This window comes from Oncorhynchus clarkii, chromosome 21 (assembly GCF_045791955.1).
Source record: "Oncorhynchus clarkii lewisi isolate Uvic-CL-2024 chromosome 21, UVic_Ocla_1.0, whole genome shotgun sequence".
Classification (NCBI taxonomy): domain Eukaryota; kingdom Metazoa; phylum Chordata; class Actinopteri; order Salmoniformes; family Salmonidae; genus Oncorhynchus; species Oncorhynchus clarkii.
The window spans coordinates 52,775,223-52,801,241 of record NC_092167.1 but is presented as its reverse complement, the minus strand read 5'-3'; positions in this window follow the sequence as shown (position 1 = coordinate 52,801,241).

Genomic DNA, 26,019 nt, shown 5'->3' with positions numbered 1-26,019 from the left:
TGATTATACTATACATGTTGATGAGAACTAGAACCCACACAGTACTGTACAGTATGAGTGATTATACTATACATGTTGATGAGAACTAGAACCCTCACAGTACTGTACAGTATGAGTGATTATACTATACATGTTGATGAGAACAAGAACCCTCACAGTACTGTGCAGTATGAGTGATTTTTCTATACATGTTGATGAGAACTAGAACCCTCACAGTACTGTACAGTATGAGTGATTATACTATACATGTTGATGAGAACTAGAACCCTCACAGTACTGTACAGTATGAGTGATTATACTATACATGTTGATGAGAACTAGAACCCTCACAGTACTGTACAGTATGAGTGTTATACTATACATGTTGATGAGAACTAGAACCCTCACAGTACAGTACAGTATGAGTGATTATACTATACATGTTGATGAGAACTAGAACCCACACAGTACTGTGCAGTGTGAGTGTTATACTATACATGTTGATGAGAACTAGAACCCTCACAGTACTGTGTAGTATGAATGTTATACTAAACATGTTGATGATTACTAGAACCCACACAGGACTGTGCAGTATGAGTGTAATACTATATATGTTGATGAGAACTAGAACCCACGCAGTACTGTGCAGTATGAGTGTTATACTATAAATGTTGATGAGAACTAGAACCCTCACAGTACTGTGCAGTATGAATGTTATACTATACATGTTGATGAGAACTAGAACCCACACAGTTCTGTGCAGTATGAGTGTTATACTATACATGTCGTTGAGAACTAGAACCCTCACAGTACTGTGCAGTATGAGTGTTATACTATACATGTTGATGAGAACTAGAACCCACACAGTACTGTGCATTGTGAGTGTTATACTATACATGTTGATGAGAACTAGAACCCACACAGTACTGTGCAGTATGAGTGATTATACGATACATGTTGATGAGAACTAGAACCCTCACAGTACTGTACAGTATGAGTGATTATACTATACATGTTGATGAGAACTAGAACCCTCACAGTACTGTGCAGTATGAGTGATTTTTCTATACATGTTGATGAGAACTAGAACCCTCACAGTACTGTACAGTATGAGTGATTATACTATACATGTTGATGAGAACTAGAACCCTCACAGTACTGTACAGTATGAGTGTTATACTATACATGTTGATGAGAACTAGAACCCACACAGCACTGTGCAGTATGAGTGTTATACTATACATGTTGATGAGAACTAGAACCCACACAGTACTGTGCAGTATGAGCGATTATACTATACATGTTGATGAGAACTAGAACCCTCTCAGTACTGTGCAGTATGAGTGATTTTACTATACATGTTGATGAGAACAAGAACCCTCACAGTAATGTACAGCATGAGTGATTATACTATACATGTTGATGAGAACTAGAACCCACACAGTACTGTGCAGTATGAGTGATTATACGATACATGTTGATGAGAACTAGAACCCTCACAGTACTGTACAGTGTGAGTGATTATACTATACATGCTGATGAGAACTAGAACCCTCACAGTACTGTACAGTATGAGTGTTATACTATACATGTTGATGAGAACTAGAACCCTCACAGTACTGTGCAGTATGGGGGTTATACTATACATGTTGATGAGAACTAGAACTCTCACAGTACTATACAGTATGAGTGATTTTACTATACATGTTGATGAGAACTAGAACCCTCAAAGTAGTGTATAGTATGAGTGATTATACTATACATGTTGATGAGAACTAGAACCCACACAGTACTGTGCAGTATGAGTGTTATACTATACATGTTGATGAGAACTAGAACCCACACAGTACTGTGCAGTATGAGTGATTATACTATACATGTTGATGAGAACTAGAACCCTCTCAGTACTGTGCAGTATGAGTGATTTTACTATACATGTTGATGAGAACTAGAACCCTCACAGTACTGTGCAGCATGAGTGATTATACTATACATGTTGATGAGAACTAGAACCCTCACAGTACTGTACAGTATGAGTGTTATACTATACATGTTGATGAGAAAGAGAACCCTCACTGTACTGTACAGCATTAGTGATTATACTATACATGTTGATGATAACTAGAACCCTCACAGTACTGTGCAGTATGAGTGTTATACTATACATGTTGATGAGAACTAGAACCCACACAGTACTGTGCAGTATGAGTGATTATACTATACATGTTGATGAGAACTAGAACCCACGCAGTACTGTGCAGTATGAGTGTTATACTATAAATGTTGATGAGAACTAGAACCCACACAGTACTGTGCAGTATGAGTGTTATACTATACATGTTGATGAGAACTATAACCCACACAGTACTGTGCAGTATGAGTGTTATACTATACATGTTGATGAGAACTAGAACCCACACAGTACTGTGCAGTATGAGTGATTATACGATACATGTTGATGAGAACTAGAACCCACACAGTACTGTGCAGTATGAGTGTTATACTATACATGTTGATGAGAACTAGAACCATCACAATACTGTGCAGTATGAGTGTTATACTATACATGTTGATGAGAACTAGAACCCACACAGTACTGTGCAGTATGAGTGATAATACTACACAGGTTGATGAGAACTAGAACCCTCACAGTACTGTACAGTATGAGTGATTATACTATACATGTTGATGAGAACTAGAACCCACACAGTACTGTACAGTATGAGTGATTATACTATACATGTTGATGAGAACTAGAACCCTCACAGTACTGTACAGTATGAGTGATTATACTATACATGTTGATGAGAACAAGAACCCTCACAGTACTGTGCAGTATGAGTGATTTTTCTATACATGTTGATGAGAACTAGAACCCTCACAGTACTGTACAGTATGAGTGATTATACTATACATGTTGATGAGAACTAGAACCCTCACAGTACTGTACAGTATGAGTGATTATACTATACATGTTGATGAGAACTAGAACCCTCACAGTACTGTACAGTATGAGTGTTATACTATACATGTTGATGAGAACTAGAACCCTCACAGTACAGTACAGTATGAGTGATTATACTATACATGTTGATGAGAACTAGAACCCACACAGTACTGTGCAGTGTGAGTGTTATACTATACATGTTGATGAGAACTAGAACCCTCACAGTACTGTGTAGTATGAATGTTATACTAAACATGTTGATGATTACTAGAACCCACACAGGACTGTGCAGTATGAGTGTAATACTATATATGTTGATGAGAACTAGAACCCACGCAGTACTGTGCAGTATGAGTGTTATACTATAAATGTTGATGAGAACTAGAACCCTCACAGTACTGTGCAGTATGAATGTTATACTATACATGTTGATGAGAACTAGAACCCACACAGTTCTGTGCAGTATGAGTGTTATACTATACATGTCGTTGAGAACTAGAACCCTCACAGTACTGTGCAGTATGAGTGTTATACTATACATGTTGATGAGAACTAGAACCCACACAGTACTGTGCATTGTGAGTGTTATACTATACATGTTGATGAGAACTAGAACCCACACAGTACTGTGCAGTATGAGTGATTATACGATACATGTTGATGAGAACTAGAACCCTCACAGTACTGTACAGTATGAGTGATTATACTATACATGTTGATGAGAACTAGAACCCTCACAGTACTGTGCAGTATGAGTGATTTTTCTATACATGTTGATGAGAACTAGAACCCTCACAGTACTGTACAGTATGAGTGATTATACTATACATGTTGATGAGAACTAGAACCCTCACAGTACTGTACAGTATGAGTGTTATACTATACATGTTGATGAGAACTAGAACCCACACAGCACTGTGCAGTATGAGTGTTATACTATACATGTTGATGAGAACTAGAACCCACACAGTACTGTGCAGTATGAGCGATTATACTATACATGTTGATGAGAACTAGAACCCTCTCAGTACTGTGCAGTATGAGTGATTTTACTATACATGTTGATGAGAACAAGAACCCTCACAGTAATGTACAGCATGAGTGATTATACTATACATGTTGATGAGAACTAGAACCCACACAGTACTGTGCAGTATGAGTGATTATACGATACATGTTGATGAGAACTAGAACCCTCACAGTACTGTACAGTGTGAGTGATTATACTATACATGCTGATGAGAACTAGAACCCTCACAGTACTGTACAGTATGAGTGTTATACTATACATGTTGATGAGAACTAGAACCCTCACAGTACTGTGCAGTATGGGGGTTATACTATACATGTTGATGAGAACTAGAACTCTCACAGTACTATACAGTATGAGTGATTTTACTATACATGTTGATGAGAACTAGAACCCTCAAAGTAGTGTATAGTATGAGTGATTATACTATACATGTTGATGAGAACTAGAACCCACACAGTACTGTGCAGTATGAGTGTTATACTATACATGTTGATGAGAACTAGAACCCACACAGTACTGTGCAGTATGAGTGATTATACTATACATGTTGATGAGAACTAGAACCCTCTCAGTACTGTGCAGTATGAGTGATTTTACTATACATGTTGATGAGAACTAGAACCCTCACAGTACTGTGCAGCATGAGTGATTATACTATACATGTTGATGAGAACTAGAACCCTCACAGTACTGTACAGTATGAGTGTTATACTATACATGTTGATGAGAAAGAGAACCCTCACTGTACTGTACAGCATTAGTGATTATACTATACATGTTGATGATAACTAGAACCCTCACAGTACTGTGCAGTATGAGTGTTATACTATACATGTTGATGAGAACTAGAACCCACACAGTACTGTGCAGTATGAGTGATTATACTATACATGTTGATGAGAACTAGAACCCACGCAGTACTGTGCAGTATGAGTGTTATACTATAAATGTTGATGAGAACTAGAACCCGCACAGTACTGTGCAGTATGAATGTTATACTAAACATGTTGATGAGAACTAGAACACACGCAGTACTGTGCAGTATGAGTGTTATACTATAAATGTTGATGAGAACTAGAACCCTCACAGTACTGTGCAGTATGAATGTTATACTAAACATGTTGATGAGAACTAGAACCCACACAGTACTGTGCAGTATGAGTGTTATACTATACATGTTGATGAGAACTAGAACCCTCACAGTACTGTGCAGTATGAGTGTTATACTATACATGTTGATGAGAACTATAACCCACACAGTACTGTGCAGTATGAGTGTTATACTATACATGTTGATGAGAACTAGAACCCACACAGTACTGTGCAGTATGAGTGATTATACGATACATATTGATGAGAACTAGAACCCTCACAGTACAGTACAGTATGAGTGATTATACTATACATGTTGATGAGAACTAGAACCCACACAGTACTGTACAGTATACTATACATGTTGATGAGAACTAGAACCCTCACAGTACTGTACAGTATGAGTGATTATACTATACATGTTGATGAGAACAAGAACCCTCACAGTACTGTGCAGTATGAGTGATTTTTCTATTCATGTTGATGAGAACTAGAACCCTCACAGTACTGTACAGTATGAGTGATTATACTATACATGTTGATGAGAACTAGAACCCTCACAGTACTGTACAGTATGAGTGATTATACTATACATGTTGATGAGAACTAGAACCCTCACAGTACTGTACAGTATGAGTGTTATACTATACATGTTGATGAGAACTAGAACCCTCACAGTACTGTACAGTATGAGTGATTATACTAGACATGTTGATGAGAACTAGAACCCTCACAGTACAGTACAGTATGAGTGATTATACTATACATGTTGATGAGAACTAGAACCCACACAGTACTGTGCAGTGTGAGTGTTATACTATACATGTTGATGAGAACTAGAACCCTCACAGTACTGTGTAGTATGAATGTTATACTAAACATGTTGATGATTACTAGAACCCACACAGTACTGTGCAGTATGAGTGTTATACTATACATGTTGATGAGAACTAGAACCAACGCAGTACTGTGCAGTATGAGTGTTATACTATAAATGTTGATGAGAACTAGAACCCTCACAGTACTGTGCAGTATGAATGTTATACTATACATGTTGATGAGAACTAGAACCCACACAGTTCTGTGCAGTATGAGTGTTATACTATACATGTCGTTGAGAACTAGAACCCTCACAGTACTGTGCAGTATGAGTGTTATACTATACATGTTGATGAGAACTAGAACCCACACAGTACTGTGCATTTTGATTGTTATACTATACATGTTGATGAGAACTAGAACCCACACAGTACTGTGCAGTATGAGTGATTATACGATACATGTTGATGAGAACTAGAACCCTCACAGTACTGTACAGTATGAGTGATTATACTATACATGTTGATGAGAACTAGAACCCTCACAGTACTGTGCAGTATGAGTGATTTTTCTATACATGTTGATGAGAACTAGAACCCTCACAGTACTGTACAGTATGAGTGATTATACTATACATGTTGATGAGAACTAGAACCCTCACAGTACTGTACAGTATGAGTGTTATACTATACATGTTGATGAGAACTAGAACCCACACAGTACTGTGCAGTATGAGTGTTATACTATACATGTTGATGAGAACTAGAACCCACACAGTACTGTGCAGTATGAGTGATTATACTATACATGTTGATGAGAACTAGAACCCTCTCAGTACTGTGCAGTATGAGTGATTTTACTATACATGTTGATGAGAACTAGAACCCTCACAGTACTGTACAGCATGAGTGATTATACTATACATGTTGATGAGAACTAGAACCCACACAGTACTGTGCAGTATGAGTGATTATACGATACATGTTGATGAGAACTAGAACCCTCACAGTACTGTACAGTGTGAGTGATTATACTATACATGCTGATGAGAACTAGAACCCTCACAGTACTGTACAGTATGAGTGTTATACTATACATGTTGATGAGAACTAGAACCCTCACAGTACTGTGCAGTATGGGGGTTATACTATACATGTTGATGAGAACTAGAACTCTCACAGTACTGTACAGTATGAGTGATTTTACTATACATGTTGATGAGAACTAGAACCCTCAAAGTAGTGTATAGTATGAGTGATTATACTATACATGTTGATGAGAACTAGAACCCACACAGTACTGTGCAGTATGAGTGTTATACTATACATGTTGATGAGAACTAGAACCCACACAGTACTGTGCAGTATGAGTGATTATACTATACATGTTGATGAGAACTAGAACCCTCTCAGTACTGTGCAGTATGAGTGATTTTACTATACATGTTGATGAGAACTAGAACCCTCACAGTACTGTGCAGCATGAGTGATTATACTATACATGTTGATGAGAACTAGAACCCTCACAGTACTGTACAGTATGAGTGTTATACTATAGATGTTGATGAGAAAGAGAACCCTCACTGTACTGTACAGCATTAGTGATTATACTATACATGTTGATGAGAACTAGAACCCTCACAGTAGTGTATAGTATGAGTGATTATACTATACATGTTGATGAGAACTAGAACCCACACAGTACTGTGCAGAATGAGTGTTATACTATACATGTTGATGAGAACTAGAACCCACACAGTACTGTGCAGTATGAGTGATTATACGATACATGTTGATGAGAACTAGAACCCACACAGTACTGTGCAGTATGAGTGATTATACGATATATGTTGATGAGAACTAGAACCCTCACAGTACTGTACAGTATGAGTGATTATACTATACATGTTGATGAGAACTAGAACCCTCACAGTACTGTGCAGTATGAGTGATTTTTCTATACATGTTGATGAGAACTAGAACCCTCACAGTACTGTACAGTATGAGTGATTATACTATACATGTTGATGAGAACTAGAACCCTCACAGTAATGTACAGTATGAGTGTTATACTATACATGTTGATGAGAACTAGAACCCACACAGTACTGTGCAGTATGAGTGTTATACTATACATGTTGATGAGAACTAGAACCCACACAGTACTGTGCAGTATGAGTGATTATACTATACATGTTGATGAGAACTAGAACCCACACAGTACTGTGCAGTATGAGTGGTATACTATACATGTTGATGAGAACTAGAACCCTCACAGTACTGTGAAGTATGAGTGTTATACTATACATGTTGATGAGAACTAGAACCCACACAGTACTGTGCAGTATGAGTGTTATACTATACATGTTGATGAGAACTAGAACCCACACAGTACTGTGCAGTATGAGTGATTATACGATACATGTTGATGAGAACTAGAACCCTCACAGTACAGTACAGTATGAGTGATTATACTATACATGTTGATGAGAACTAGAACCCACACAGTACTGTGCAGTATGAGTGTTATACTATACATGTTGATGAGAACTAGAACCCTCACAGTACTGTGCAGTATGAGTGTTATACTATACATGTTGATGAGAACTAGAACCCTCACAGTACTGTGCAGTATGAGTGTTATACTATACATGTTGATGAGAACTAGAACCCACACAGTACTGTGCAGTATGAGTGATAATACTACACAGGTTGATGAGAACTAGAACCCTCACAGTACTGTACAGTATGAGTGTTATACTATACACGTTGATGAGAACTAGAACCCTCACAGTACTGTACAGTATGAGTGATTATACTAGACATGTTGATGAGAACTAGAACCCTCACAGTACAGTACAGTATGAGTGATTATACTATACATGTTGATGAGAACTAGAACCCACACAGTACTGTGCAGTATGAGTGTTATACTATACATGTTGATGAGAACTAGAACCCTCACAGTACAGTACAGTATGAGTGATTATACTATACATGTTGATGAGAACTAGAACCAACACAGTACTGTGCAGTATGAGTGATTATACCATACATGTTGATGAGAACTAGAACCCACGCAGTACTGTGCAGTATGAGTGTTATACTATAAATGTTGATGAGAACTAGAACCCTCACAGTACTGTGCAGCGTGAGTGATTATACTATACATGCTGATGAGAACTAGAACCCTCACAGTACTGTACAGTATGAGTGTTATACTATACATGTTGATGAGAACTAGAACCCTCACAGTACTGTGCAGTATGGGGGTTATACTATACATGTTGATGAGAACTAGAACTCTCACAGTACTGTACAGTATGAGTGATTTTACTATACATGTTGATGAGAACTAGAACCCTCAAAGTAGTGTATAGTATGAGTGATTATACTATACATGTTGATGAGAACTAGAACCCACACAGTACTGTGCAGTATGAGTGTTATACTATACATGTTGATGAGAACTAGAACCCACACAGTACTGTGCAGTATGAGTGATTATACTATACATGTTGATGAGAACTAGAACCCTCTCAGTACTGTGCAGTATGAGTGATTTTACTATACATGTTGATGAGAACTAGAACCCTCGCAGTACTGTGCAGCATGAGTGATTATACTATACATGTTGATGAGAACTAGAACCCTCACAGTACTGTACAGTATGAGCGTTATATTATACATGTTGATGAGAAAGAGAACCCTCACTGTACTGTACAGCATTAGTGATTATACTATACATGTTGATGAGAACTAGAACCCTCACAGTAGTGTATAGTATGAGTGATTATACTATACATGTTGATGAGAACTAGAACCCACACAGTACTGTGCAGTATGAGTGTTATACTATACATGTTGATGAGAACTAGAACCCACACAGTACTGTGCAGTATGAGTGATTATACGATACATGTTGATGAGAACTAGAACCCACACAGTACTGTGCAGTATGAGTGATTATACGATATATGTTGATGAGAACTAGAACCCTCACAGTACTGTACAGTATGAGTGATTATACTATACATGTTGATGAGAACTAGAACCCTCACAGTACTGTGCAGTATGAGTGATTTTTCTATACATGTTGATGAGAACTAGAACCCTCACAGTACTGTACAGTATGAGTGATTATACTATACATGTTGATGAGAACTAGAACCCTCACAGTAATGTACAGTATGAGTGTTATACTATACATGTTGATGAGAACTAGAACCCACACAGTACTGTGCAGTATGAGTGTTATACTATACATGTTGATGAGAACTAGAACCCACACAGTACTGTGCAGTATGAGTGATTATACTATACATGTTGATGAGAACTAGAACCCTCTCAGTACTGTGCAGTATGAGTGATTTTACTATACATGTTGATGAGAACTAGAACCCACACAGTACTGTGCAGTATGAGTGTTATACTATACATGTTGATGAGAAAGAGAACCCTCACTGTACTGTACAGCATGAGTGATTATACTATACATGTTGATGAGAACTAGAACCCTCACAGTACTGTACAGTATGAGTGATTATACTATACATGTTGATGAGAACTAGAACCCTCACAGTACTGTACAGTATGAGTGTTATACTATACATGTTGAAAAGAACTAGAACCCTCACAGTACTGTGCAGTATGAGTGATTATACTATACATGTTGATGAGAACTAGAACCCACACAGTACTGTACAGTATGAGTGATTATACTATACATGTTGATGAGAACTAAAACCCTCACAGTACTGTGCAGTATGAGTGATTATACTATACATGTTGATGAGAACTAGAACCCACGCAGTACTGTGCAGTATGAGTGTTATACTATAAATGTTGATGAGAACTCGAACCCTCACAGTACTGTGCAGTATGAATGTTATACTAAACATGTTGATGAGAACTAGAACCCACACAGTACTGTGCAGTATGAGTGGTATACTATACATGTTGATGAGAACTAGAACCCTCACAGTACTGTGCAGTATGAGTGTTATACTATACATGTTGATGAGAACTAGAACCCACACAGTACTGTGCAGTATGAGTGTTATACTATACATGTTGATGAGAACTAGAACCCACACAGTACTGTGCAGTATGAGTGATTATACGATACATGTTGATGAGAACTAGAACCCTCACAGTGCAGTACAGTATGAGTGATTATACTATACATGTTGATGATAACTAGAACCCACACAGTACTGTGCAGTATGAGTGTTATACTATACATGTTGATGAGAACTAGAACCCTCACAGTACTGTGCAGTATGAGTGTTATACTATACATGTTGATGAGAACTAGAACCCTCACAGTACTGTGCAGTATGAGTGTTATACTATACATGTTGATGAGAACTAGAACCCACACAGTACTGTGCAGTATGAGTGATAATACTACACAGGTTGATGAGAACTAGAACCCTCACAGTACTGTACAGTATGAGTGTTATACTATACATGTTGATGAGAACTAGAACCCTCACAGTACTGTACAGTATGAGTGATTATACTAGACATGTTGATGAGAACTAGAACCCTCACAGTACAGTACAGTATGAGTGATTATACTATACATGTTGATGAGAACTAGAACCCACACAGTACTGTGCAGTATGAGTGTTATACTATACATGTTGATGAGAACTAGAACCCTCACAGTACAGTACAGTATGAGTGATTATACTATACATGTTGATGAGAACTAGAACCAACACAGTACTGTGCAGTATGAGTGATTATACCATACATGTTGATGAGAACTAGAACCCACGCAGTACTGTGCAGTATGAGTGTTATACTATAAATGTTGATGAGAACTAGAAACCTCACAGTACTGTGCAGTATGAATGTTATACTATACATGTTGATGAGAACTAGAACCCACACAGTACTGTGCAGTATGAGTGATTATACTATACATGTTGATGAGAACTAGAACCCACGCAGTACTGTGCAGTATGAGTGTTATACTATAAATGTTGATGAGAACTAGAACCCGCACAGTACTGTGCAGTATGAATGTTATACTAAACATGTTGATGAGAACTAGAACACACGCAGTACTGTGCAGTATGAGTGTTATACTATAAATGTTGATGAGAACTAGAACCCTCACAGTACTGTGCAGTATGAATGTTATACTAAACATGTTGATGAGAACTAGAACCCACACAGTACTGTGCAGTATGAGTGTTATACTATACATGTTGATGAGAACTAGAACCCTCACAGTACTGTGCAGTATGAGTGTTATACTATACATGTTGATGAGAACTATAACCCACACAGTACTGTGCAGTATGAGTGTTATACTATACATGTTGATGAGAACTAGAACCCACACAGTACTGTGCAGTATGAGTGATTATACGATACATGTTGATGAGAACTAGAACCCTCACAGTACAGTACAGTATGAGTGATTATACTATACATGTTGATGAGAACTAGAACCCACACAGTACTGTACAGTATACTATACATGTTGATGAGAACTAGAACCCTCACAGTACTGTACAGTATGAGTGATTATACTATACATGTTGATGAGAACAAGAACCCTCACAGTACTGTGCAGTATGAGTGATTTTTCTATTCATGTTGATGAGAACTAGAACCCTCACAGTACTGTACAGTATGAGTGATTATACTATACATGTTGATGAGAACTAGAACCCTCACAGTACTGTACAGTATGAGTGATTATACTATACATGTTGATGAGAACTAGAACCCTCACAGTACTGTACAGTATGAGTGTTATACTATACATGTTGATGAGAACTAGAACCCTCACAGTACTGTACAGTATGAGTGATTATACTAGACATGTTGATGAGAACTAGAACCCTCACAGTACAGTACAGTATGAGTGATTATACTATACATGTTGATGAGAACTAGAACCCACACAGTACTGTGCAGTGTGAGTGTTATACTATACATGTTGATGAGAACTAGAACCCTCACAGTACTGTGTAGTATGAATGTTATACTAAACATGTTGATGATTACTAGAACCCACACAGTACTGTGCAGTATGAGTGTTATACTATACATGTTGATGAGAACTAGAACCAACGCAGTACTGTGCAGTATGAGTGTTATACTATAAATGTTGATGAGAACTAGAACCCTCACAGTACTGTGCAGTATGAATGTTATACTATACATGTTGATGAGAACTAGAACCCACACAGTTCTGTGCAGTATGAGTGTTATACTATACATGTCGTTGAGAACTAGAACCCTCACAGTACTGTGCAGTATGAGTGTTATACTATACATGTTGATGAGAACTAGAACCCACACAGTACTGTGCATTTTGAGTGTTATACTATACATGTTGATGAGAACTAGAACCCACACAGTACTGTGCAGTATGAGTGATTATACGATACATGTTGATGAGAACTAGAACCCTCACAGTACTGTGCAGTATGAGTGATTTTTCTATACATGTTGATGAGAACTAGAACCCTCACAGTACTGTACAGTATGAGTGATTATACTATACATGTTGATGAGAACTAGAACCCTCACAGTACTGTACAGTATGAGTGTTATACTATACATGTTGATGAGAACTAGAACCCACACAGTACTGTGCAGTATGAGTGTTATACTATACATGTTGATGAGAACTAGAACCCACACAGTACTGTGCAGTATGAGTGATTATACTATACATGTTGATGAGAACTAGAACCCTCTCAGTACTGTGCAGTATGAGTGATTTTACTATACATGTTGATGAGAACTAGAACCCTCACAGTACTGTACAGCATGAGTGATTATACTATACATGTTGATGAGAACTAGAACCCACACAGTACTGTGCAGTATGAGTGATTATACGATACATGTTGATGAGAACTAGAACCCTCACAGTACTGTACAGTGTGAGTGATTATACTATACATGCTGATGAGAACTAGAACCCTCACAGTACTGTACAGTATGAGTGTTATACTATACATGTTGATGAGAACTAGAACCCTCACAGTACTGTGCAGTATGGGGGTTATACTATACATGTTGATGAGAACTAGAACTCTCACAGTACTGTACAGTATGAGTGATTTTACTATACATGTTGATGAGAACTAGAACCCTCAAAGTAGTGTATAGTATGAGTGATTATACTATACATGTTGATGAGAACTAGAACCCACACAGTACTGTGCAGTATGAGTGTTATACTATACATGTTGATGAGAACTAGAACCCACACAGTACTGTGCAGTATGAGTGATTATACTATACATGTTGATGAGAACTAGAACCCTCTCAGTACTGTGCAGTATGAGTGATTTTACTATACATGTTGATGAGAACTAGAACCCTCACAGTACTGTGCAGCATGAGTGATTATACTATACATGTTGATGAGAACTAGAACCCTCACAGTACTGTACAGTATGAGTGTTATACTATACATGTTGATGAGAAAGAGAACCCTCACTGTACTGTACAGCATTAGTGATTATACTATACATGTTGATGAGAACTAGAACCCTCACAGTAGTGTATAGTATGAGTGATTATACTATACATGTTGATGAGAACTAGAACCCACACAGTACTGTGCAGAATGAGTGTTATACTATACATGTTGATGAGAACTAGAACCCACACAGTACTGTGCAGTATGAGTGATTATACGATACATGTTGATGAGAACTAGAACCCACACAGTACTGTGCAGTATGAGTGATTATACGATATATGTTGATGAGAACTAGAACCCTCACAGTACTGTACAGTATGAGTGATTATACTATACATGTTGATGAGAACTAGAACCCTCACAGTACTGTGCAGTATGAGTGATTTTTCTATACATGTTGATGAGAACTAGAACCCTCAGAGTACTGTGCAGTATGAGTGATTTTTCTATACATGTTGATGAGAACTAGAACCCTCACAGTACTGTACAGTATGAGTGATTATACTATACATGTTGATGAGAACTAGAACCCTCACAGTAATGTACAGTATGAGTGTTATACTATACATGTTGATGAGAACTAGAACCCTCACAGTACTGTACAGTATGAGTGATTATACTATACATGTTGATGAGAACTAGAACCCTCACAGTAATGTACAGTATGAGTGTTATACTATACATGTTGATGAGAACTAGAACCCACACAGCACTGTGCAGTATGAGTGTTATACTATACATGTTGATGAGAACTAGAACCCACACAGTACTGTGCAGTATGAGTGATTATACTATACATGTTGATGAGAACTAGAACCCACACAGTACTGTGCAGTATGAGTGGTATACTATACATGTTGATGAGAACTAGAACCCTCACAGTACTGTGAAGTATGAGTGTTATACTATACATGTTGATGAGAACTAGAACCCACACAGTACTGTGCAGTATGAGTGTTATACTATACATGTTGATGAGAACTAGAACCCACACAGTACTGTGCAGTATGAGTGATTATACGATACATGTTGATGAGAACTAGAACCCTCACAGTACAGTACAGTATGAGTGATTATACTATACATGTTGATGAGAACTAGAACCCACACAGTACTGTGCAGTATGAGTGTTATACTATACATGTTGATGAGAACTAGAACCCTCACAGTACTGTGCAGTATGAGTGTTATACTATACATGTTGATGAGAACTAGAACCCTCACAGTACTGTGCAGTATGAGTGTTATACTATACATGTTGATGAGAACTAGAACCCACACAGTACTGTGCAGTATGAGTGATAATACTACACAGGTTGATGAGAACTAGAACCCTCACAGTACTGTACAGTATGAGTGTTATACTATACACGTTGATGAGAACTAGAACCCTCACAGTACTGTACAGTATGAGTGATTATACTAGACATGTTGATGAGAACTAGAACCCTCACAGTACAGTACAGTATGAGTGATTATACTATACATGTTGATGAGAACTAGAACCCACACAGTACTGTGCAGTATGAGTGATTTTTCTATACATGTTGATGAGAACTAGAACCCTCACAGTACTGTACAGTATGAGTGATTATACTATACATGTTGATGAGAACTAGAACCCTCACAGTAATGTACAGTATGAGTGTTATACTATACATGTTGATGAGAACTAGAACCCTCACAGTACTGTACAGTATGAGTGTTATACTATACATGTTGATGAGAAAGAGAACCCTCACTGTACTGTACAGCATTAGTGATTATACTATACATGTTGATGAGAACTAGAACCCTCACAGTAGTGTATAGTATGAGTGATTATACTATACATGTTGATGAGAACTAGAACCCACACAGTACTGTGCAGAATGAGTGTTATACTATACATGTTGATGAGAACTAGAACCCACACAGTACTGTGCAGTATGAGTGATTATACGATACATGTTGATGAGAACTAGAACCCACACAGTACTGTGCAGTATGAGTGATTATACGATATATGTTGATGAGAACTAGAACCCTCACAGTACTGTACAGTATGAGTGATTATACTATACATGTTGATGAGAACTAGAACCCTCACAGTACTGTGCAGTATGAGTGATTTTTCTATACATGTTGATGAGAACTAGAACCCTCACAGTACTGTACAGTATGAGTGATTATACTATACATGTTGATGAGAACTAGAACCCTCACAGTAATGTACAGTATGAGTGTTATACTATACATGTTGATGAGAACTAGAACCCACACAGTACTGTGCAGTATGAGTGTTATACTATACATGTTGATGAGAACTAGAACCCACACAGTACTGTGCAGTATGAGTGATTATACTATACATGTTGATGAGAACTAGAACCCACACAGTACTGTGCAGTATGAGTGGTATACTATACATGTTGATGAGAACTAGAACCCTCACAGTACTGTGAAGTATGAGTGTTATACTATACATGTTGATGAGAACTAGAACCCACACAGTACTGTGCAGTATGAGTGTTATACTATAAATGTTGATGAGAACTAGAACCCACACAGTACTGTGCAGTATGAGTGATTATACGATACATGTTGATGAGAACTAGAACCCTCACAGTACAGTACAGTATGAGTGATTATACTATACATGTTGATGAGAACTAGAACCCACAGAGTACTGTGCAGTATGAGTGTTATACTATACATGTTGATGAGAACTAGAACCCTCACAGTACTGTGCAGTATGAGTGTTATACTATACATGTTGATGAGAACTAGAACCCTCACAGTACTGTGCAGTATGAGTGTTATACTATACATGTTGATGAGAACTAGAACCCACACAGTACTGTGCAGTATGAGTGATAATACTACACAGGTTGATGAGAACTAGAACCCTCACAGTACTGTACAGTATGAGTGTTATACTATACACGTTGATGAGAACTAGAACCCTCACAGTACTGTACAGTATGAGTGATTATACTAGACATGTTGATGAGAACTAGAACCCTCACAGTACAGTACAGTATGAGTGATTATACTATACATGTTGATGAGAACTAGAACCCACACAGTACTGTGCAGTATGAGTGTTATACTATACATGTTGATGAGAACTAGAACCCTCACAGTACAGTACAGTATGAGTGATTATACTATACATGTTGATGAGAACTAGAACCAACACAGTACTGTGCAGTATGAGTGATTATACCATACATGTTGATGAGAACTAGAACCCACGCAGTACTGTGCAGTATGAGTGTTATACTATAAATGTTGATGAGAACTAGAACCCTCACAGTACTGTGCAGTGTGAGTGATTATACTATACATGCTGATGAGAACTAGAACCCTCACAGTACTGTACAGTATGAGTGTTATACTATACATGTTGATGAGAACTAGAACCCTCACAGTACTGTGCAGTATGGGGGTTATACTATACATGTTGATGAGAACTAGAACTCTCACAGTACTGTACAGTATGAGTGATTTTACTATACATGTTGATGAGAACTAGAACCCTCAAAGTAGTGTATAGTATGAGTGATTATACTATACATGTTGATGAGAACTAGAACCCACACAGTACTGTGCAGTATGAGTGTTATACTATACATGTTGATGAGAACTAGAACCCACACAGTACTGTGCAGTATGAGTGATTATACTATACATGTTGATGAGAACTAGAACCCTCTCAGTACTGTGCAGTATGAGTGATTTTACTATACATGTTGATGAGAACTAGAACCCTCTCAGTACTGTGCAGTATGAGTGATTTTACTATACATGTTGATGAGAACTAGAACCCTCACAGTACTGTGCAGCATGAGTGATTATACTATACATGTTGATGAGAACTAGAACCCTCACAGTACTGTACAGTATGAGTGTTATACTATACATGTTGATGAGAAAGAGAACCCTCACTGTACTGTACAGCATTAGTGATTATACTATACATGTTGATGAGAACTAGAACCCTCACAGTAGTGTATAGTATGAGTGATTATACTATACATGTTGATGAGAACTAGAACCCACACAGTACTGTGCAGAATGAGTGTTATACTATACATGTTGATGAGAACTAGAACCCACACAGTACTGTGCAGTATGAGTGATTATACGATACATGTTGATGAGAACTAGAACCCTCACAGTACTGTGCAGCATGAGTGATTATACTATACATGTTGATGAGAACTAGAACCCTCACAGTACTGTACAGTATGAGTGTTATACTATACATGTTGATGAGAAAGAGAACCCTCACTGTACTGTACAGCATTAGTGATTATACTATACATGTTGATGAGAACTAGAACCCTCACAGTAGTGTATAGTATGAGTGATTATACTATACATGTTGATGAGAACTAGAACCCACACAGTACTGTGCAGAATGAGTGTTATACTATACATGTTGATGAGAACTAGAACCCACACAGTACTGTGCAGTATGAGTGATTATACGATACATGTTGATGAGAACTAGAACCCACACAGTACTGTGCAGTATGAGTGATTATACGATATATGTTGATGAGAACTAGAACCCTCACAGTACTGTACAGTATGAGTGATTATACTATACATGTTGATGAGAACTAGAACCCTCACAGTACTGTGCAGTATGAGTGATTTTTCTATACATGTTGATGAGAACTAGAACCCTCACAGTACTGTACAGTATGAGTGATTATACTATACATGTTGATTAGAACTAGAACCCTCACAGTAATGTACAGTATGAGTGTTATACTATACATGTTGATGAGAACTAGAACCCACACAGTACTGTGCAGTATGAGTGTTATACTATACATGTTGATGAGAACTAGAACCCACACAGTACTGTGCAGTATGAGTGATTATACTATACATGTTGATGAGAACTAGAACCCACACAGTACTGTGCAGTATGAGTGGTATACTATACATGTTGATGAGAACTAGAACCCTCACAGTACTGTGAAGTATGAGTGTTATACTATACATGTTGATGAGAACTAGAACCCACACAGTACTGTGCAGTATGAGTGTTATACTATACATGTTGATGAGAACTAGAACCCACACAGTACTGTGCAGTATGAGTGATTATACGATACATGTTGATGAGAACTAGAACCCTCACAGTACAGTACAGTATGAGTGATTATACTATACATGTTGATGAGAACTAGAACCCACACAGTACTGTGCAGTATGAGTGTTATACTATACATGTTGATGAGAACTAGAACCCTCACAGTACTGTGCAGTATGAGTGTTATACTATACATGTTGATGAGAACTAGAACCCTCACAGTACTGTGCAGTATGAGTGTTATACTATACATGTTGATGAGAACTAGAACCCACACAGTACTGTGCAGTATGAGTGATAATACTACACAGGTTGATGAGAACTAGAACCCTCACAGTACTGTACAGTATGAGTGTTATACTATACACGTTGATGAGAACTAGAACCCTCACAGTACTGTACAGTATGAGTGATTATACTAGACATGTTGATGAGAACTAGAACCCTCACAGTACAGTACAGTATGAGTGATTATACTATACATGTTGATGAGAACTAGAACCCACACAGTACTGTGCAGTATGAGTGTTATACTATACATGTTGATGAGAACTAGAACCCTCACAGTACAGTACAGTATGAGTGATTATACTATACATGTTGATGAGAACTAGAACCAACACAGTACTGTGCAGTATGAGTGATTATACCATACATGTTGATGAGAACTAGAACCCACGCAGTACTGTGCAGTATGAGTGTTATACTATAAATGTTGATGAGAACTAGAACCCTCACAGTACTGTGCAGTGTGAGTGATTATACTATACATGCTGATGAGAACTAGAACCCTCACAGTACTGTACAGTATGAGTGTTATACTATACATGTTGATGAGAACTAGAACCCTCACAGTACTGTGCAGTATGGGGGTTATACTATACATGTTGATGAGAACTAGAACTCTCACAGTACTGTACAGTATGAGTGATTTTACTATACATGTTGATGAGAACTAGAACCCTCAAAGTAGTGTATAGTATGAGTGATTATACTATACATGTTGATGAGAACTAGAACCCACACAGTACTGTGCAGTATGAGTGTTATACTATACATGTTGATGAGAACTAGAACCCACACAGTACTGTGCAGTATGAGTGATTATACTATACATGTTGATGAGAACTAGAACCCTCTCAGTACTGTGCAGTATGAGTGATTTTACTATACATGTTGATGAGAACTAGAACCCTCACAGTACTGTGCAGCATGAGTGATTATACTATACATGTTGATGAGAACTAGAACCCTCACAGTACTGTACAGTATGAGCGTTATATTATACATGTTGATGAGAAAGAGAACCCTCACTGTACTGTACAGCATTAGTGATTATACTATACATGTTGATGAGAACTAGAACCCTCACAGTAGTGTATAGTATGAGTGATTATACTATACATGTTGATGAGAACTCGAACCCACACAGTACTGTGCAGTATGAGTGTTATACTATACATGTTGATGAGAACTAGAACCCACACAGTACTGTGCAGTATGAGTGATTATACGATACATGTTGATGAGAACTAGAACCCACACAGTACTGTGCAGTATGAGTGATTATACGATATATGTTGATGAGAACTAGAACCCTCACAGTACTGTACAGTATGAGTGATTATACTATACATGTTGATGAGAACTAGAACCCTCACAGTACTGTGCAGTATGAGTGATTTTTCTATACATGTTGATGAGAACTAGAACCCTCACAGTACTGTACAGTATGAGTGATTATACTATACATGTTGATGAGAACTAGAACCCTCACAGTAATGTACAGTATGAGTGTTATACTATACATGTTGATGAGAACTAGAACCCACACAGTACTGTGCAGTATGAGTGTTATACTATACATGTTGATGAGAACTAGAACCCACACAGTACTGTGCAGTATGAGTGATTATACTATACATGTTGATGAGAACTAGAACCCTCTCAGTACTGTGCAGTATGAGTGATTTTACTATACATGTTGATGAGAACTAGAACCCACACAGTACTGTGCAGTATGAGTGTTATACTATACATGTTGATGAGAAAGAGAACCCTCACTGTACTGTACAGCATGAGTGATTATAGTATACATGTTGATGAGAACTAGAACCCTCACAGTACTGTACAGTATGAGTGATTATACTATACATGTTGATGAGAACTAGAACCCTCACAGTACTGTACAGTATGAGTGTTATACTATACATGTTGAAAAGAACTAGAACCCTCACAGTACTGTGCAGTATGAGTGATTATACTATACATGTTGATGAGAACTAGAACCCACACAGTACTGTACAGTATGAGTGATTATACTATACATGTTGATGAGAACTAAAACCCTCACAGTACTGTGCAGTATGAGTGATTATACTATACATGTTGATGAGAACTAGAACCCACGCAGTACTGTGCAGTATGAGTGTTATACTATAAATGTTGATGAGAACTCGAACCCTCACAGTACTGTGCAGTATGAATGTTATACTAAACATGTTGATGAGAACTAGAACCCACACAGTACTGTGCAGTATGAGTGGTATACTATACATGTTGATGAGAACTAGAACCCTCACAGTACTGTGCAGTATGAGTGTTATACTATACATGTTGATGAGAACTAGAACCCACACAGTACTGTGCAGTATGAGTGTTATACTATACATGTTGATGAGAACTAGAACCCACACAGTACTGTGCAGTATGAGTGATTATACGATACATGTTGATGAGAACTAGAACCCTCACAGTGCAGTACAGTATGAGTGATTATACTATACATGTTGATGATAACTAGAACCCACACAGTACTGTGCAGTATGAGTGTTATACTATACATGTTGATGAGAACTAGAACCCTCACAGTACTGTGCAGTATGAGTGTTATACTATACATGTTGATGAGAACTAGAACCCTCACAGTACTGTGCAGTATGAGTGTTATACTATACATGTTGATGAGAACTAGAACCCACACAGTACTGTGCAGTATGAGTGATAATACTACACAGGTTGATGAGAACTAGAACCCTCACAGTACTGTACAGTATGAGTGTTATACTATACATGTTGATGAGAACTAGAACCCTCACAGTACTGTACAGTATGAGTGATTATACTAGACATGTTGATGAGAACTAGAACCCTCACAGTACAGTACAGTATGAGTGATTATACTATACATGTTGATGAGAACTAGAACCCACACAGTACTGTGCAGTATGAGTGTTATACTATACATGTTGATGAGAACTAGAACCCTCACAGTACAGTACAGTATGAGTGATTATACTATACATGTTGATGAGAACTAGAACCAACACAGTACTGTGCAGTATGAGTGATTATACCATACATGTTGATGAGAACTAGAACCCACGCAGTACTGTGCAGTATGAGTGTTATACTATAAATGTTGATGAGAACTAGAACCCTCACAGTACTGTGCAGTATGAATGTTATACTATACATGTTGATGAGAACTAGAACCCATACAGTACTGTGCAGTATGAGTGTTATACTATACATGTTGATGAGAACTAGAACCCTCACAGTACTGTGCAGTATGAGTGTTATACTATACATGTTGATGAGAACTAGAACCCACACAGTACTGTGCAGTGTGAGTGTTATACTATACATGTTGATGAGAACTAGAACCCACACAGTACTGTGCAGTATGAGTGATTATACGATACATGTTGATGAGAACTAGAACCCTCACAGTACAGTACAGTATGAGTGATTATACTATACATGTTGATGAGAACTAGAACCCTCACAGTACTGTGCAGTATGAGTGATTTTTCTATACATGTTGATGAGAACTAGAACCCTCACAGTACTGTACAGTATGAGTGATTATACTATACGTGTTGATGAGAACTAGAACCCTCACAGTACTGTACAGTATGAGTGATTATACTATACACGTTGATGAGAACTAGAACCCTCACAGTACTGTACAGTATGAGTGTTATACTCTACATATTGATGAGAACTAGAACCATCACAGTACTGTACAGTATGAGTGATTATACTAGACATGTTGATGATAACTAGAACCCTCACAGTACAGTACAGTATGAGTGATTATACTATACACGTTGATGAGAACTAGAACCCTCACAGTACTGTGCAGTATGAGTGTTATACTATACATGTTGATGAGAACTAGAACCCACGCAGTACTGTGCAGTATGAGTGTTATACTATACATGTTGATGAGAACTAGAACTCTCACAGTACTGTGCAGTATGAGTGTTATGCTATACATGTTGATGAGAACTATAACCCACACAGTACTGTGCAGTATGAGTGTTATACTATACATGTTGATGAGAACTAGAACCCTCACAGTACTGTGCAGTATGAGTGTTATACTATACATGTTGATGAGAACTAGAACCCACACAGTACTGTGCAGTATGAGTGTTATACTATACATGTTGATGAGAACTAGAACCCACACAGTACTGTGCATTATGAGTGTTATACTATACATGTTGATATGAACTAGAACCCACACAGTACTGTGCAGTATGAGTGATTATACTATACATGTTGATGAGAACTAGAACCCTCTCAGTACTGCGCAGTATGAGTGATTTTACTATACATGTTGATGAGAACTAGAACCCTCACAGTACTGTACAGTATGAGTGATTATACTATACATGTTGATGAGAACTAGAACCCTCACAGTACTGTACAGTATGAGTGTTATACTATACATGTTGATGAGAACTAGAACCCCCACAGTACGGTGCAGTATGAGTGGTTATACTATACATGTTGATGAGAACTAGAACCCACACAGTACTGTGCAGTATGAGTGATTTTACTATACATGTTGATGAGAACTAGAACCATCACAGTACTGTACAGTATGAGTGTTATACTATACATGTTGATGAGAACTATAACCCTCACAGTACTGTACAGTATGAGTGATTATACTATACATGTTGATGAGAACTAGAACCCACGCAGTACTGTGCAGTATGAGTGTTGTACTATAAATGTTGATGAGAACTAGAACCCTCACAGTACTGTGCAGTATGAGTGTTATACTATACATGTTGATGAGAACTAGAACCCTCACAGTACTGTGCAGTATGAGTGTTATACTATACATGTTGATGAGAACTAGAACCCACACAGTACTGTGCAGTGTGAGTGTTATACTATACATGTTGATGAGAACTAGAACCCACACAGTACTGTGCAGTATGAGTGATTATACGATACATGTTGATGAGAACTAGAACCCTCACAGTACAGTACAGTATGAGTGATTATACTATACATGTTGATGAGAACTAGAACCCTCACAGTACTGTGCAGTATGAGTGATTTTTCTATACATGTTGATGAGAACTAGAACCCTCACAGTACTGTAAAGTATGAGTGATTATACTATACATGTTGATGAGAACTAGAACCCTCACAGTACTGTACAGTATGAGTGATTATACTATACGTGTTGATGAGAACTAGAACCCTCACAGTACTGTACAGTATGAGTGTTATACTATAAATGTTGATGAGAACTAGAACCCTCACAGTACTGTACAGTATGAGTGATTATACTAGACATGTTGATGATAACTAGAACCCTCACAGTACAGTACAGTATGAGTGATTATACTATACAAATTGATGAGAACTAGAACCCACGCAGTACTGTGCAGTATGAGTGTTATACTATACATGTTGATGAGAACTAGAACCCTCACAGTACTGTGCAGTATGAGTGGTATACTATACATGTTGATGAGAACTAGAACCCACACAGTACTGTGCAGTATGAGTGTTATACTATACATGTTGATGAGAACTAGAACCCACACAGTACTGTGCAGTATGAGTGTTATACTATACATGTTGATGAGAACTAGAACCCACACAGTACTGTGCAGTATGAGTGATTATACTATGCATGTTGATGAGAACTAGAACCCTCTCAGTACTGCGCAGTATGAGTGATTTTACTATACATGTTGATGAGAACTAGAACCCTCACAGTACTGTACAGTATGAGTGATTATACTATACATGTTGGTGAGAACTAGAACCCTCACAGTACTGTACAGTATGAGTGTTATACTATACATGTTGATGAGAACTAGAACCCCCACAGTACGGTGCAGTATGAGTGATTATACTATACATGTTGATGAGAACTAGAACCCACACAGTACTGTGCAGTATGAGTGATTTTACTATGCATGTTGATGAGAACTAGAACCATCACAGTACTGTACAGTATGAGTGTTATACTATACATGTTGATGAGAACTAGAACCCTCACAGTACTGTACAGTATGAGTGATTATACTATGCATGTTGATGAGAACTAGAACCCACGCAGTACTGTGCAGTATAAGTGTTATACTATAAATGTTGATGAGAACTAGAACCCTCACAGTACTGTGCAGTATGAGTGTTATACTATATATGTTGATGAGAACTAGAACCCACACAGTACTGTGCAGTATGAGTGTTATACTATACATGTTGATGAGAACTAGAACCCACACAGTACTGTGCAGTGTGAGTGATTATACGATACATGTTGATGAGAAC